This window comes from Panthera leo, chromosome A3 (genome assembly GCF_018350215.1).
Source record: "Panthera leo isolate Ple1 chromosome A3, P.leo_Ple1_pat1.1, whole genome shotgun sequence".
Lineage (NCBI taxonomy): Eukaryota > Metazoa > Chordata > Mammalia > Carnivora > Felidae > Panthera > Panthera leo.
In genome coordinates this window covers 126,675,729-126,689,016 of record NC_056681.1, presented here as the reverse complement: position 1 = coordinate 126,689,016, position 13,288 = coordinate 126,675,729, and positions in this window count along the sequence as shown.

Genomic DNA, 13,288 nt, shown 5'->3' with positions numbered 1-13,288 from the left:
AATATTACAACTGGACCAATCCCTGTGGTTCTTATTATTACTGCAAGATGCCCTTCAGCAGCAACCATAAGGAAACTTTGAAAAATAGAGGCTTATTACTTACAGGTCTGGAAATAGCACAGTACACCTGGGGCCACACAACAAGGTCATTGAGAGTGAGAGCGTGTGCATACAGGACAGAGCTCTGCTTTTACTGAGTCCAGGGTGGAGGCCTAAGGTTTTGCAGGCTCATTCTTTCTTGGTGAATTTAAAACATAAGAATGGGAATGTAAAGTGTGGGAAGAGGCCAGGAGGGGGGCGGCAAATGGTCAGTTACCAAGATCTCTAAAACAAAGGAACCTGGGTGGGGGGCCTGTGACCCGGCCCTTCACCTAGTCCCCCAGATGTCAGTGTGTTTATTTCAGATAGGTGTCTTTTAAATGGATGCCTCTTTGATTTTTTTTTATTTTTTTAGTGTTTATTTATTTTTGAGAGAAAGAGAGAGACAGAGTGTGAGTGGGAGAGGATCAGAAAAAGAGGGAGACACAGAATCCGAAGCAGGCTCCATGCTCTGAGCTGTCAGCACAGAGCCCAATGTGGGGCTCAAACTCACAAACCGCAAGATCATGACCTGAGCCGAAGTCAGACACTTAACCAGTTGAGCCACCCAGGTGCCCCCAGTGGATGCCTCTTTGAAATGGATGCCTCAGCAATCGAAGTTTAAGTTAGGTGCTTGCACTACAAAAAAGTCTGTCCAAGTTCATACTGCACAGGCTTCCATGGATTCCCCCAAGTCCACACAACATAGCACCTGATGACAGATATGCCAGAGTATCCGGGGTCCCACAACCCCTCTTACCCAGTTGAGAGGGAAGTGTCCTGAAGGGTCAGCACCACAGACCCATCTGTCTCCTCTCAGTTCTGTTTTCCACACAGAGAAAGTCTGGCTGGTTAATGTTCTGCAGCACCTCTGCCTCCTTTCACAGGGATCGGATTCTCTCACTCTGAGTCCTGGACCCACCTCTCTGAGGGTGTAGAGGAGAGATCGAAGGCTAAGGGAACCCTGGGCTGCTCCTTCCTAGCCCAGACAAAGATGCATGAGTGTGCATGTGTGTGTGCAGGTGGATAAGGTAGAGGAGCATAGAGGCCTGAGCATTCAGCCCCTAATATTGTTGTGCATACCCAGAGTCAGGGAACCTATATGGTAGACACAGGATAATCTTCCAGAGAATTCCATGTGCTCAAAGTCTTAAAGCTCCTTAGTGACTGGCCTCTTATGGCCTAAGGGACATGTGTAGACGTGGAAGGTTTGTAGATTCAGACCCATCCCCTTCTCCCCACTAAATTGAACAGTAGGACACTGGAAACTTGTGCACGGTTTGCTCATTGTCCTCATCTTCTCAGGATTGAAATAATTTGTGATTTATAGTCAATCCACACAGAACTGTCTCTCAGGAGTCACTGAATGACCTCAGAGTCGCAAGGCCTCATGCAGGTAACTATTTAACAGGAGTTTGGGAGACCACACCAGAGTCTTCCCTTCCCACTGTCTTTCTTGCCAACTTGAAAACTTCTCCATAGAATTCTACCTGGGTTTGATGCTCCGACCAGACCTCAGGGTGTTGGAAAGGTCTTTTATCCAATAATTTACAGGTGGCTCTAGTTACTTCCTTCATCTCACTTTCCTCTAACCTTATCTTCACCACAGAGCATCCAACAAACAAATTAAATTTACTAGCACAAACCCACCTGCACCGGGCCACCCCAAAGGAAGTAACCAGCTTGGCCCTGTGAGGTAAAAGCTGTTTTCTCAAGCACAGCTGATCCCTCTGGGACTTGCACATCCCTTGGGAATTTGATCTAGGCCTTTGGGGACCATGGTGAAATGTAGTCATGTTTAACTACTCCCCACACCATTATTTACCACCAGGTAGCATTCCCACAAATCGTATCTCCCAGAAGGGTTTCCAGTGACATAGTACCTCATGCCAGTCAGAGTAGCTAAAATGAACAAATTGGGAGACTATAGATACTAGAGAGGATGTGGAGAAAGGGGAACCCTCTTGCACTGGTGGTGGGAATGCAAACTGGTACAGCTGCTCTGGAAAACAGTGTGGAGGTTCCTCAAAAAATTAAAAATAGATCTACCCTATGAGCCAGCAATAGCACTGCTAGGAATTTGCCCAAGGGATACAGGAGTGCTGATGCATAGGGGCACTTGTACCCCAATGTTTATAGCAGCACTTTCAACAATAGCCAAATTATGGAAAGAGCCTAAATGTCCATCAACTAATGAATGGATAAAGAAGACATGGTTTGTATATACAATGGAATACTACTTGGCAATGAGAAAGAATGAAATCTGGCCATTTGTAGCAACGTGGATGGAACTAGAGAGTGTTATGCTAAGTGAAATAAGTCAGGTGGAGAAAGACAGATATCATGTGTTTTCACTCGTATGTGGATCCTGAGAAACTTAACAGAAGACCAGGGGGGAGGGGATGGGAGAAAAAAAAAGTTACAGAGAGGGAAAGAGGCAAACCATAAGAGACTCTTAAATACTGAGAACAAACTGAGGATTGATGGGGGGTGGGGAAGAGGAGAAAATGGGTGATGGACACTGAGGAGGGCACCTGTTGGGATGAGCACTGGGTGTTGTATGGAAACCAATTTGACAAAAAATTACACATATAAAAAAAGAAAAGAAAATCCAGTTGTTCCATCCCTGCCTTGCCTAGCCCATGGAAGCCAGAAGCCTTTATTTCAAGGTGAGAGGTGGAGAAGTTAATACACTGTATTCTTCGGAGTTTTTTTTTAATTTAATGTTTATTTATTTTTGAGAGAGACACACACAGGGCACAAGCGGGGAAGGGGCAGAGAGAAGGAGACACAGAATCGGAAGCAGGCTTCAGGCTCTGAGCTGTCAGCACAGAGCGCGACACGGCTCAAACCCACGAGCCATGAGATCATGACCTGAGCTGAAGCCGGATGCTTAACTGACTGAACCACCCAGGTGCCCCTATTCTTTGGAGTTTTAGAGGCAGCACCCATCCTCTACCAAAAAGCGTGGGCTCCAATTGCTAATCTGCTCCATATCCAGGGCATGCATTGAAATCCTAAAAATCACTAATTATATTCTGTGCAAATCATGATCCTTTGTACCAGTTTTGGGGCCTGCTTATTTTCAATGAAACCAGCAGGGCCCAAATGCTGTCTTTCTAGGAAAGTTCTATGTAAAAGGAGGAAAAAATAGAAGGGAGAACTATTCTTGCCTTGGAACTCAGAGAGTTGGATGTTAGTTCCAGTTTTGACATTTATGGGTTCAGTGGACTTCTATTCATCTGCATCTACTTCCTCAATTCTAAAATGAAATATTTGGTATGGTATTCTCAGGGCCCTTTCTAGTCCCAAACAATGCTAAGTTACTTCACCCAAAGAGTCATCTTCCCTTGGGCTCTCAAAGCGTCTGTCTACTCAAAAGCAAAAAGTTAAGCCTTGGGCCTGCAGAGGACCAAAGAAGACAGAGAATAAAAGCTGGGATGTATAGGACACTGTTTACCAAAATACATTCCAGAAAACACCATTTATCTGGAAAATAAATAGGTGCTGCTATCTTTTCTTTAAAAAGTGCTCTATGCTGAGAAATAATTTAGAAAATATTTAGTTAAATAAATGGCTTCCTCTGTAGGTCTTCTCATAGCAAGATGCTAATATGAATTGTAGATCTTCCAGTACAGCATGTATATATCTCAAAGTTACATTTTGAAGAAATCACTTTGGGAAATGTTAATCTAAGAAAAACTACAACCATCAACAGAGTTCGTAGCAAACAGGGCAAGATACCCCTGGTGATAACATCTGAAGTTAGATAGGCATTATAAATGAAATAGTAACAGCTACGGATTGCTTCTGCAGTGAAAATTTGAGCATATGGGAACCTAGTTCTTTTCTTCAGTGTTTACTGAGTGGGCCTGCACTGGGCAGAAGATAGTATGTATTTGTGTGCATGTGTGTGTATGTGTGGGGTGTATGTGTGTGTGCTTGTGCATGCGCGTGCACATGCACTCCCGCGTTAAGTAAGGGTAGGGAGTAGGGGAAAATATAGTGAAAGAGAAATGCTTATCTGAAGCCTCAAAACATAATCCAGTGAGGTAATCAAAGTTAATCATATAAAACTACGTGGGGTAACAGTCTATGCAGTCAAAACAATGTAAGAATGTGGATAAGGGAGAGCTGGAGTAGTCAGAAGACTTGTGGAGAGTCTAGATACAGACTGGTCTATTCCAAATTTAATTAGTATAGACCATATTATAATCTGACACAACTGAACATTTACAAGTTGAGAGCTGGCAAATATTTCTTAGCACCAATACTGGATAATTGAAGGGCCACAATAAAATGTAGAATTACTTTTCTCTGCCTCGAGCCAATGGCAATGTATGGTCATTTCTCACTACCTCTTTAATGTATAATTCTTCCTCCTACCATGTACGTTAATCCTACTATCTGTCCTCTGCTTTTCTTTGATTTATGTTAATGAATTACCATTTCAATTTGTTGCTAGTGTCTTAAGAGGTCTAAGGAAAATGGCATGCACCTCACCTATTAATTGTTCTTTTCCATTGAGGATTTTCTGCTTTCATGTGAGCTCACTGCAAGCCATACTCATGGGGAGTGTGCTCATGGACATTCACCCCACTTAAAACTGAGATGAAACCTCCAACATACATTGGGAAAAGGAGATAGTTGGCCATTCACCTTTTCCATACCTATCATGCCAGAGAGCTCCATATGCTCTCTTTGCATAGCATTTACCTGGGTCGGTGAGCACTGAGAATGCAACCTGGCAAATTTCAGTAAGTCAAGAGATAGGAGGGGAGGAGAGATAAAGGCAAGGGAGGGGAGGGGAGGGGACCACAGGAAAGGAAAGGAAAAGAACATAATGCTCAATCAACTGCTGTGATAACTGTTCTTCAAAATGACTCCCCCAGTGAATTGCACCTCCTTGTACTCACTTCCTTTTGTAGTTTCTTCTCACAGTGAATTTTATCCAGCCCTGTATAACCAATAGAATGTACCAAGAATGATACTATGTAACTTTTGAAGCCTGTTCACATAAGGCCTTGAAGCTTCTGCCTTGGTCTCTGGGAACAATCACTCCTGAAATGCTCATTCTAGATGAAGTTAGCCTTCTTATAAGTATTTTGGCTGCCCTGAGACTACCATGCTGAAAGAAACTCAAGCCATCTGGAAGCAACCTAAAGATGCCAGGTGGAGAGAGAGATGCCAGGGAACACTGCGGTGCTAAAAGTATGAGTGAAGAAGCCATCCTGGAAGTAGATCTTCTAGCTCCAGCCATCCTAGCTAATGCCTTGTAGATCAGAGACTTCCAAAAGAAGCATTTCTATCTAGCATTCCTACACCAGAGTCACAAGCCAAAGAAGATGTTTGCATAAAGTAACTAAGTTTCAGGTAGTTTGTTATGCAGCAATACATAAGGAGAACTCTTGTTCTCATCCAATTCAAGAGTTAACTTTAGGTGGAAATTAACACAGAGAAAAAGTTTTGATTGTTGACATAAGAAGAAACTGACATGAAAGTTGAACAGTCTGACCAGGGCAATGGTGTTCATACTTTTCCCGATTGGGAAGCTGTCAATTCCAGTAAGGGGAAATGAGGAGAGTTACACTCTCAGCAACTGAGTACTTTGAAAGAGCAGGATTGAAGACAATGTGTATGGAGCACTTTGTATTTCCAGGTATGGTTGCATGCAATCCCCATAAAATAACTTTTTAGAAGAATGGCATTATACTGCTCACTTAATAAATTATAAAGCTAAACCAGAGAGAGATGAATGGGCTGCCAAGATCACAGAGCTGGAATGAGTATGCTGCTTCTCACAGGGTTAGGTAGCAGCTCTCACAAGCTAACAGGTACATATTATTCAAGTTTTCTCTCAAGGTTGATTCTGAAATCAGAGGTTATAACAGAGCTAACAGTCTTTGAGTAGAGATACGATCACTTCAAGGGGACCAGTTATAAAAGGGGATATAAAATCCTACTCCCATTGTAATAATTCAGTTTGAACTCCATGAGCTCCCTCTGACAAATTTCTTTCCACATACATTTATTGAGTATCCCCCGTGCTAGGTCTCCAAGGATGAGTAAGAACTCCCCTGACTGAAAGAACGTGAAATCCAGTGAAGAAAACATTCACACAGAGAACTTCATTGGTGTTGCAAGGGCTGTGCAGAATGTCACAGGAAGGGCTGCCCTTTGCCCACCTGTGGCGGGGAGGGAGGAGTGTCTGGAAATTCATTCCAGAATAGATGCTGACAGTGCTCAGATTTGCCGGACTAGCAGAAGTCAGCCAGCCTTCATGAAGGACTGATACTGTCCTCCAGGGCGGCAGGGGGAGACATTCCACCTTTGGCCTCCCCGAATACCATTTCTATAGCCCTGTGCTAAACCCACAGGATGGTATAACTGCCCCTTTCTTTCCATTAAACCTGTCACTGGAGTTTCTAGTACTTTGTCAAAATGTGATGCACACATGAGAAGCCCGAGTAGGGTGATAAATTGAGAGAGCTGAATTCTCTGTGCGCTTTGAAAATAAAGCCCAAATGAAAATACCTTAAACCTTGATGGGAAGTTTAATACTTCATTTTTATCTTTCCCTTAAAGCACACTTCATAGTCCACTGAACTAGTTCATAGGTCTGGCTGAAAAACCTCCATTTCCTGTCGCTTTGCTGGATATTCTTGTTTATCCCAAATGCTCCTACCTCTCATTGTGAAACTTCATTCCTCATCCCCTTTTAGAGAAAAGCTCTCATTACTGCTGATTCCAAGCTGTCTAAACCCACACAAAAGAATTAGAAATGAAAAATGCTATTTCCTATAATTTTTGTTTGCCCCTACTCTTCTTTCTCCTCATTTCCTATCTGTGTTTCTCTCTGTTTCTGGCTCTCTCTGTCTCTGTGTTCCTTTCCTTCTTTCTCTCCTCCCTGAGACTTAATATCTCCAAACCCCCTTTCTTCTCTTGATCTACCCCTTAAACACATTTAAATGTAAACAGAAAGAATGTTCTTTCTGAGTCAACTTATGAAGTCAAGTAGATTCCTGTCTTCTTAAAATTTTTTTTAACGTTTATTCATTTTTTGATAGAGACAGAACGTGAGTGGCGGAGGGGCAGAGAGAGAGGGAGACACAGAATCCGAAGCAGGATCCAGGCTCTGAGCTGTCAGCACAGCGCCCGACATGGGGCTCGAACTCACAGACCATGAGATCATAACCTGAGCTGAAGTTGTATGCTTAACCAACTGAGCCACCCAGGCTCCCCTTGGTAGATTCCTGTCTTCTTTTTTTTTTTTTTTTTTTTTTTTAACGTTTATTTATTTTTGAGACAGAGAGAGACACAGCACGAACGGGGGGGAAGGGGGGGGGCAGAGAGAGAGGGAGACACAGAATCCGAAGAAGGCTCCAGGCTCTGAGCCATCAGCCCAGAGCCCGACGCGGGGCTCGAACTCACGGACCGCGAGATCGTGACCTGAGCTGAAGTCGGATGCTTAACCGACTGAGCCACCCAGGCGCCCTGGTAGATTCCTGTCTTCTTATTGAACTTCATTCAAAACACACACACACACACACACACACTCACTCACTCACTCAGTCACTCACAGGGCACTATGTTCCTTGCATATGCTCCATTTGTTCTCTTTGCCATCCCAAATCCTTCTGTCTTTTCTTTTCTTTTCTTTTCTTTTTTTAACGTTTAAGAGAGAGAGAGAGCATGAGCAGGGAAGGGGGGGAGAGAGAGAGAGAGAGAGAGAGAGAGAGAGAATCCCAAACATGCTCCATGCGGTCAGCATACAGTCTGATGCAGGGCTCAAACTCCGTGAGATCATGACCTGAGCCTAAAATCAAGAGTCAGACGCTTAACCAACTGAGCTACCCAGGTGCCCTTCCTTCTGTCTTTTCTAGTCCAACAAATGACCTGACTCCTGCGAGCAAGCCCTCCAGTCCTCCAGACCACAGACACTTCTCTATCTTTAGAGCTCTGATAGCATTTATTTCTATACCACGTATCTTGTTATGACATTAACTATCATCTAGAATTGTTCTCCCATAATACTTTTATTCTGGAGAAGATGTATGCTTCTCTGGTGCTAAACCATTTCCTGTATTGCAGATTATGCCACTCCCCCTGCTCAAGAACCTTGAGTGGCTCCCTGTGGCCTATAGCAGTTCTTCTCTAACTCCCAGTGAAGCACCCAGCAGCAAACTAGAATGAATGCATGCTCTTCATGATTTGGAGGGATAGCCCAACTGCCTTCTCTCATAAATTTCTTTAGTGCCTCATGGTTTTGCTTTAAAAAAAAATAAGCACATTGTATAACTTATATTAAGCTTTGCATGAATTTGTAGAGATGAACTCAAAGGCACAAGATATGATAAGGTAGGTATAGTCAAGATAATTAAATCAAAAGCCTAATCCTTTCACGGAAGGGCAGGAGAGAAAGTGAGAGATGGGCAGGAGAGCAAGTGAGGAGACAAAGTCCATGTCGTGATGACCTTTGGGGGGCCATGAATGGCTACATCAGTGCCCTAAACAATATTGTTCTGTGGTTCTCTGGCATTTTCATGACACAGGCCAAACCCCCTAGCATGGCATGCAGTACCGTCTGTGACTTGGCCACTATCCACGTCTCCAGTATCATCTTTCACGCTGCCTCTCTGTCTTCATGCACACTCTGCTCCAGCCAATAAGGAACTGCATGCAAGGTTGTACATGTACCCTGGCATTCACACTTCATCATGTCCTCTCCCTGAATGCCCTCCCGTGCAACCCTCCATACATACCTCTCAATCCTGAGCTACCTGGAAGGTAACCCTTTCTCCAGGAAGGTATTTTGTGCTTACTGTGTGCCAAGCAACATTCTATTCTAAGTGCCTTTACACCTTCTCATGCAATGCCTGTTACACTATTTTACTCAGTAGCTAAAAAGAAAAAGAACTGTTAAAGCTCCACCAATAAGGAGCTAGTGGAGCTCAGAGATAATTCACTGTAGTAGTAATCACTTGTAGGTTTTATTAGAATGGTTGGTGTGCAAAAATATGTGCAAAAAAAAAGTCAGCTTTTCATAGAACGGGAACGTTCCCAACAAAATGGAAAAGTCATTTGATGTTTTAAAAAAACTTCACCGGGAGAGGTTGATGCAGAGGTTAGTGTGTGGCCATTCGTCTAAGATGCATCATGCAAACTAAAACAAACGGTACTAGTCCTGGGAAATATCCCCAAGGAGAGCAGACTGTCTCTAGAGTGTCTCAACCTGTCCGGAAACTGCCTCTTGCCCCCTCCCTTCCCCCTCAGCTCTTCTCCCACTAGGTGCTATACAGAGAAAATATAGCCTGTGGTCCCAGACACGTAGGAGCTTTCAAGCAACTTAAATGGCTGAGTCTTCCACACATACACTAAAAGCAGCATAAGAGCCTTCCAGGGGCTCCGTAAAGTGCCCACTAGAATGACTCCTGAGGGAAGAAACGATTCCCTCATACTGAGGTGGTTTGGGAAACCTTCCTGGGGAGAGACAGAATCCTTCTGAGATGGAAGCTGGTCTCAGAATTTTTCAAGGCAACTTGGGGAACTTGTACATTCTGACGTTTAAGAACACATGACTTGGTTTCCATTAACTTCTCATTTAAATGCCGGGGCTGGCAATGGGTGGTCCTTTAGTACTGCTGGCCTCGGGAGATGGGATTTTCATGAGGAGCCACAATCTTAGCCTATACTTTCTGTGCTCTAACTCCCCAGAGAAAAGGCAGGCATTTCTTGAGTATCTACCAAGTCTGGGCATACATGTGGCATATAGGTACATGTTTACAGTGAATTCTCCCAATTGAGAGATATGCTTCAATTTTATAATTGAAGAACCCCTGACAAAGCAGTTAAGCAACCTGCCTGAAGTTATACAACAGGTAGGTAACAAACCTGAACTTTACGCCCAGATCTTCTGATTTCAAAGCACATATTCCTTCAACATCAGGAAATACATTGATGTAGCATTATTCTGTGCTTTATTTTATTAAGGTTCAAATGTCATTGAGCTCATGATTAATCATGACTACTATCTAAAATATATATTGAATTGAAGACCCACAATACCCCAAACTCTGTAAGTCTAAAATACATTTCCATCAACTTACTCTGGGCTAAAGCTTTCCACAGTTACATCATTGCTGAACTGTGCCAAGGGCAAGCCATAATTTATCTGATAGTATATCTCATAATTCCTCTAAACTTTTGTCTACCCAAAGCTATCCTTGAACTCCTGGCGGGTGGGGGAAGCAGCAGAATCACCTGCTTTAAGGTTACGCATAATTAAATGTTAAGCATAAATAGTATGTCTTACAATCCCCATGCTGCTAATGATTCTCAGATTGTATAGCCAGCTAATTAAAAAGCTGAAAGCCATGCAACCCTGCATAAGTCAATTTGTTTTGTATAACATTCAATCTTTGGTTTTGGTTTTTAACTTCTATTTATCCCTTACACATAAAGAAACCAGTTTGGTTTAAACAAATGTATGAAAACATGCAGATATTTCTCTGAAGTTGTGCCTTCAATCCAGAGTGTTCCAAGAGATGTGAAGCATTTCCCAACTAATACTTGGGTTCTGGCGTTACACAAAAGTGAGGTCATCCCAGGGAAAGCTTATTATGTGACCATTCCCTTCAGCAAGGCTATGTAAGAGCCTTCCTATTTGGTCCTAATACCCTTCTCATGGATAATCGGTCTAAGAAAGTTATCTGCAGAAGTCTCAACGGTATAAGCTGGGCTCTCACAGGAAGGTGGGATCAAACCAGGATCTAGACCTGGGCAGGAGTGACCTGGGCAGTATGACAGGACACAAGCAGAAGTGGCTACTCTCAAATGTAATGGAGACTTACAAAAGTGCTATGAAGAGTCTAATCAAGGGATAACTTTAAGAAGGACTGGCAGCAGATGGCTGCATCCCAATAATGCTTTCCGAGATCCATTTCTGCATGACATGGAAGGAATTATGGGTGGGCAACAAGCTAAAGAAAGACCAGAAGAACAGAAGTACCAAGCAGAGAGCAAGAGCAAAGGGAATGAGGCAAGATGGACCTGGAAAGGAGTAGAAACCTGGTTACGAGTGCAAAGGTGCAAGTTAGAACAACCCAGGCATGGAGAACCACTTGATGTTGAGCTACTGATTCAAAAAAGTGTGTCTATAAATATACATGTGTGCCTTGTTTATTTAAAACATCCATACTGCTTTCTATGCTTTAGTCACCATTCAAAATAGTCACAGACATTTATTTAAAACCTGCAACAACCCTTCAAGGCAAATACTAGCATTGCCTCTATTTTATTAATCAGGCAGCTGAGGCACAGAGAAATTAAGAAATGTGCCCAAGGTCACAGAGTTAAAAATTAATCATTATTTAAAATTTTACCTAGAACATGGACAGCCTTTTCAATTTACAAACAGGTATTCTTTTCAGCTCATAAATTGATATGCCTAATACACTTTTATTATTGTCTCTACTATTCTGGAATGACTCTTTTGGAGTCACTCTTTTTCTAGGGTTGAACATCCACTTTCTCACCTGCATATCTATTATCTTTTTATTCATGTTTTTATTTTGTCCTTTCCTCTGAATTTGAAGAAATTATTTCAAGTTCAACTTTGATTTTTTTTAACATTTCACTTCTTTTTTTTCCTTCCATTGTAGATATTTATTCCAATATTGCATTTTGATTTCCTTAAATTTTTTTATGTAAGCCAATTCCCTTTTTTTTTTTTTATCTCTACCTTCATTTCAATTTGCTTTCACTTTGTAGCTGCTTATTCCTTAAAATAAGAATGGGTCATCTTATATTTCATTCAATGCATGTAGCAGGGAGTTTGTAAAATATCCTTCCAGTTTCTGGATTAAAAATTGTTTTCTAAGGTATCTCTTCTTCTGAGTATTTTAGATAATTCTACTTTCTTGGAAGTGTGGAGGAACAAGATGTGGAATATCTGTCCGGCCACCACCACTCCCCCATACACACACACACATATGCACACAGTCCACTTGGGTTCCAGCAAATTCCAGCACTCAGATACAGATCTGGAGTAAATATTGATGTGCACAGCCTTGAGTCCAAATTCTGAGGTCTAACAAAATTTAGTGTAGCTCTGGTTGGTCTAGTATGAGACGTTCTGTTCTTGGTGTCAGATTTCCTGACACACTACCGAATTAGAACAGGCTGAGGCTCTTCTTTGAGTAAGTAGAGTACTTAAATGGCTTCTCACTTGCTCAACATAGGCGCCTGTGCAAAAGAAATTCAAGGGTAAGGAGAAATATGTTTTCTTAAGGAAAGAAAAAAAAAACTAATCCAAGAAAAAAAAAGCATCTGATGGCCATGGTGTGCCTTGGGGAAGAAGTCTGAAAAATTCTTTCTGATTTACTCCATACTCAGAAAAAAAAAGCCATATCCCATCGGACCAGTAATAAGAGTTTAACGCCAAATAATTAGATACCACACATCTCCTTTCAAAAGAAGGAAGTTGATCCTGGTATTGTAGCAGATGGTACCATTCTCAACATCAGAGTAGGCCTCAAAGTGAGAGAATTCATGCTGGCTAGCTCACTAATCTGTCCCATTTCTGCTTTTGGGCAATCAGGCATATGGGAAATTTAGATTTTTACAGTGAATCTCGTTGGATGATACATATAAAAGATACACTAATATCAAGCCAGCGTTTAATCAGGTAATGACCCATTAATAGAGAAAAGGGCAAAGCAAGGCCTTTTGGTCCTTCTGGGCAGGTAGGAGATTTCTAAGAAATCTAATCTAAGATTTCATCAATCATACTGTGAACACTATTCTCTATTCTATCCTTGTCCTATTGGAACAGTAGCCTTAATGGTATGGAAATTCTTGGAATGACATCTCAAAAACAAAAACCAATTTGGATGAAAGAATACAAAAAAGGTCCAGATGGCTTTGCTGTGCTCACCATTGTAAATGAGGATGGCTGTCCACAGCACCCAGAGTGCATCTGTTCTCCATTTTATTCAATTACTTAATTAGGGTAATGTTCTCTCTTTAATTGTCACTGTTTTAATAAAACAGAAAAATCAAAGTTAAGTTGCTATTTGGTATTCTCTGATAAGTAAAGTTTTAAGTGTATAGGAGAAAAGCATTATCTAATATTTCACTAAGCCCCAAATACATGTCCATGTCCCTCTTCCCATGAACTTAATTCCCTATCAGATGCATAAAGTCTCTCTTT